Here is a 5,330-nt window from a genome sequence, read left to right as displayed (position 1 = left end):
CCTGCTTCAGCTCCAGGAACTCCTGAGCCAACCTCTCTCTCTCAACCTGTGGAACATAACGGGTACTGAACATCTCCCGGAACTGATCACACGTAACCACAACCTGCTGCGCGTCAGAATAAGATCCCGTAGTCAACCTCCACCAATCCTTCGCTCCGAGCCTCAACAGGTTCAGAGCACACCTCACCCTCTGATCAGCAGGGCATGAACACGTGAAGAAACATCCCTCCACGTGTGACAACCACCTCATAGCAACGATCGGATCCTGAACTCCATCGAAAGTAGGGGGCTTCGTATTATCGAAGTCCCGATACTGAAAACCTCGACCGGTTCCTCCCCCTGCCACTGCTACAGCCGCTGTAGCTGCCGCGGCAGCCGCCTCCGCAAGAGCTGCATAGCGCTCATCAAAGTACTCGACCATGGCGGTCGTAATCGACCAAACATCTCCGGTAACTTGGCCCGGAACATAGCAGCAACCTCATCATGCAGGATCTCACGAATCCTGGCATCCAACTCGTCCGTGCTCATCTGACCAATGACCTCGGGTGGTACTGACCCATGCTGACCACCCTCTCCCGATCCTGATCCCGAACCGGATCCTTCCCCGAAACGTCTCGTAATCGCCATACTGCAATACACCAACAAGACCCTTAGACACATCACATGTCCACCCGGGTAACTATCTCATAACCGATACCCTAGAGAGTTGTGACTTCCTTGATACGCGTATGGGTCCTGTGCTTTCAGTAGTACGGGCCCATACTACCTTCCATACCTACCCATATTTGTCTCAAGTATCACCACAACACTCTAACCATATATACACACACCCGCTCAATCCTCACTCCTAGATGAAAAGCTGTATATTTTAGATAAGGAAAACCCTAGGCTAATAGGCATCACATAATCGGGCAATTCTATCATGCAATTCCTGAAGATCCCTAGCCTAGTACTAGCATGCTGTTCTAACATATCACATAATCAAATAACTTGTATGGTATTTTGAGGTCTACTTACTGGCTCTGGCTGATCGTACCCTCTGCATCCTCCTTTACTTATTTCGAAAACCTTTTTGAAAACCATTTTGAAAACCCCTCCTTGATTTGAGACTGGATTCACACGAATGTTCCTCCAATTCACTCAAACCAAGGCTCTGATACCAACTTGTAACACCCATAAAATTTGAGCCAAATTAAAACATTTTAATCATTCAAAAACCATTACGTTCATAAAACTCGTTTTCAAAATAGTTTAAACATCAGAGTATCCCCCATAACCATATCATATAAATCATAAAACATGAGGAGCGGTACGATCACGCCTTCGCCTTGTCACGATCTCCTGAAGTACCTGAAATAATACACTGAAACTGTAAGCCCGAAAGCTTAGTGAGTTACCCCCAAAATACCAAACACACATATCATACTCATAACATATCATAAATAGAACAGCCATACACATCGGGTCTACTCTGTAACTGGTCCGCCCGCACCGGGCCTTCAGTCCACCTGGTCCACCCTCCGAGTCTAGCCATGTACGTCGAGTCTACAGTGTAATTGGTCTGCCCGCACCGGGCCTTCAATCCACCTGGTCCGCTCTCTGAGTCTACAGTATCACTGGTCCGCCCGCACCGGGCCTTCAGTCGGCCTGGTCCACTCTCCGAGCCTCGGCACGTCTGGTCCGCCCTCTTGGGGCCTTCAGCCTATCCAGACCGCTAGCTGGGCCTTCGGAACATCCGGTCCGCCCTGGGTATGTTGTCCTACAGCACAAAGCAGGACCCGCCTCAACCCAACCCCTGTCAAACAACCATGTGCACATACAACAATTAATCACATAACAATCCTCAACCAGACAAACAGTCTAACAGATCACATAGCATATCAACATCCTAATCAGGATTCCGACCTAACCGGTCACTAGCATAACATTACCCTATATCCCGGGTACCGACCTTAACCAGGTCACTAACATAACACCATCCTAAACACCAGGATGCAGATCTAGCAAAACAATAACATAACAAACAATACCCGGATTTCCATCCGATAAAGGGCCGGCCTTGGTGCCGTAGACCCTGTCGATATAGTGAGGATAACTCACCTTGCAACTGCCGAAATCCTGCAAATCTCTGACCGCTGACTCACCGGGACTCCCAACTATCACATGATAATCACCAAGTTAGAATCCAACATGACTTTTAGGCCAAGGGCCCACAACACTCATTAAGTCCATTATCCTCTTATTGGGCCAAGACCCAAAACCAAATCCTCATGCAAAGCCCAATATTGGCCCAATTTACTAAATTGGGCCCACCTTTCCAAACGGGCCTAGATCCAAGGTCCATAATAATTAGTCGGCCCAATTTACTCCATCCATACTATTCAGTCACGGCCCAAGCCCAACTAGCCCATAAACAACCCAATTACTCAAGGCCCAAAATTAAAAACCCAACAGAGGGCGTACGCTGGGCGTACTCCTCTGGTACGCGGGGCGTACGCACGTCTGCACCAAAAATCCTTCCATGTGCTTAATGGCTTAAGCACTTAAGCCCGTATGCCAGATCTAGTGACAAAAAGGGCCTAGGACTCATAAAGTCTCAATCTTTATCCTTTTGGACGTCCATAAAGCTCTTAACTCAAGGTCTTAACCCATTAAGACCTTCCTACTTCTTACATGGGACAACCAAAGCCATTGGGACCTCATTTTTCTTACTCAAGACCTCTCCAATGGTCTGAAAGGACAACTCATCTTAACCAAAACACATCATGCATCATAATGGGGGTTTTTGGGACAAGAATGGTGTCAAAACTTCACCACTCTTAGATCTACACAAAATAGATGTCAGGCAAGAAGCTTTATACCTTTAGGAGATCTTGAACCACCAGAAAATTTTAGATCTACACGCTGGCCTTCTTCCTCTACTCACTAGATGCAACACCTTCTTCTCAAAACACTCCAAATTCACTTCCAAAGTTCACACGCTCAAGAAGTTGGCTAGGGTTTGGGGAAAACGACTCTAAACAGTGGAGGCTAGGGTAAGGGAGGGTTATGAGCTCTTAAAGTTGTTTAAATAGCCTCCATACCCGAAATATTAGGGTTTCTGGATGATAAACGTACGCTGGGCGTACATCCAGTACATTGGGCGTACGTCGAGGGACTCCCACGTTCATTTACTCCATTACGCTGGGCGTACATCCAGCTTACGCTGGGCGTACCCAGCCAAACACGTGCATGCATGGGACCCCTTTGCCAAACTTCCCCCCCCCCCCCTAAGGGACCATTGATGCCAATATCTTTAATTTACAATATCTCCTCTATCCTAAGTCCGTTCCCGACGAACTTTATATCCACGTAAAGGTGGCGAGAAGCCCCACGCTTCTAGCAACACACCCCGGTTCGAATCCTTCTCGAATGAAACCCATTGCCCATAAAAGACTGAAACGCCCTTACTCTTGATCTCAGAAATTCATAAATAAATACTTTTAGAACGGGGCGTTACATTAAATCTTTAGTTTCCTTAATCTTGTTTTATTTTATTCTACGTTCTTTTTTTTATGTCATCTACATCTTTCCATTTGTTTATAATGTTTTATTCTTTTTCTTACTTGAGAGCAAGTAAGGTTTAAGCTTGGGGAGATTTGTTTGATGTAATTTTATGCATATTTTAGGGTAGTTGTCATTATCATTTAGCATCATATTTTGTACATTTGCATGTCGTTTGTTTAAATAATGTCCATAATGTTCAGCTCATGTCTTTCGTTAGAATTCCCGTACTGCACAAGTTTTTTATGTCAATTTCAGATAGTTCGAGTGGAGCAGTGATTTGGGAGCAGTTGGATGCGCGTTTGGAGCTTAAAATGGAGCTTGGACCCTATTAAGGATTATGAGGAATGCTTGGAAGATGATTTGGTCAATAAACATTCGATCGAATTGATCACACGAAGATAGATTCTACAATCTGAAGCTAAAGGATGTTGCTGACAATTTTGAACCCCTGTAAGTATTTTGACCATATCTTATGAACTGTAACTCCGATTTATGAGATTCAAAATGTTCTGAAAACTAGACGAAATTTCGGACGCCTTAGGAAAAAGATGCGATCGCAAATCTTGTCCATGCGATCGCATGTTTACTCGCAACTTGTCTTCGAGGTTTTTTAGTGCCAAAAATTCATCTGGGAGAAGAAAATGAATATATGCGATCGTAAACTATGTACATGCGATCACAACTAATCCCTATGTGATCGCTACTTTGCCAAAAAGTTCCAAAATAGCAACCCACTTCATTAAAAAGGACCGAGACGCGTTTTCTTTAAAACATGCGATCGCATGCACGCCGTTTTTTGCTGCTGGACGTATAAACAGACCCACATAACCTTCCAGTAAGGAGATTTCATACCCTAGTCGACTCCCGAGGCTCCAGACGATGCAAAAGAAGATTTTAGAGGTGTTTTTTTCTCCGATTTCAACTATTTCTAAAGATATGAAGAGTGTTGATCATCTCCTTAAATTAGATTAGTAAGATTAGTTGTTTAATTTTTAATTCTAGTAGTTTAGTTTTGTTTTTAGCCATGACTGGCTAAACCCTAGTTTTCAGTTCTGCATAGACTAGTACTTTTCAAGTGATTAGTTTCAGATCTGATTTTCGTTTTGTGTTTCTATCTAGATTTTTCAGTTTTGTTCTTAATGAAATTTTCATTTTAATTCTCGTTAGTATGATCACCTAGCTAGGGTTTTGTCATTCCAGTTAATCAGTTAACAGAATCCGTAATTGTTCTTATCAATTGGTAAAAGTAATAAGTATCGGATTGGTTCTGTTTTGGGATTTAACTCTAGTATAAATTGTAAAAATCATACCTTTACGCTTCCTAGCTTGTGAGAAGTATTGGGTATTGCTGGGAATTTTACATATAACTTAATGCAACTTTTTTGGTCTTAATTAAGAGCTTGTTTAACTGAACAGTAAAAAGTTAGGGTTAATTCAAAGAGCTTGTTTTGATTAACTAATTTAGTTAAAAGAGATTATACTAAAGTTTGTTAGATTTTCTCAGTACCAACTTAGATAGAACGCATCTCAAATAATCAGATAGGGGCTAGTTGCATGATTAGAAAAGTCGCAGCGGAGCTGAAACCGTTTTTAATATTGATTTTCGTTTAATTTAATATAACTGCAATTTTAGTTTTTAGTTTAATCAAAATCCCCCTTTTAATAATTTCTGTCTTGACTAGATTGTGCCTGATGCAAAAAGGCATTGACCATTAGGCTGTGTACCTGAGGATTCGAGCTTGCTTTCCTGTGCTATATTTTTAGTGAAACCAGCAGTGATAAAT

The sequence above is a fragment of the Lactuca virosa genome, chromosome 8, assembly GCF_052849685.1.
Source record: "Lactuca virosa cultivar CGN04683 chromosome 8, Lactuca_virosa_CGN04683_v6, whole genome shotgun sequence".
Lineage (NCBI taxonomy): Eukaryota > Viridiplantae > Streptophyta > Magnoliopsida > Asterales > Asteraceae > Lactuca > Lactuca virosa.
This window is presented reverse-complemented; position numbering follows the sequence as displayed.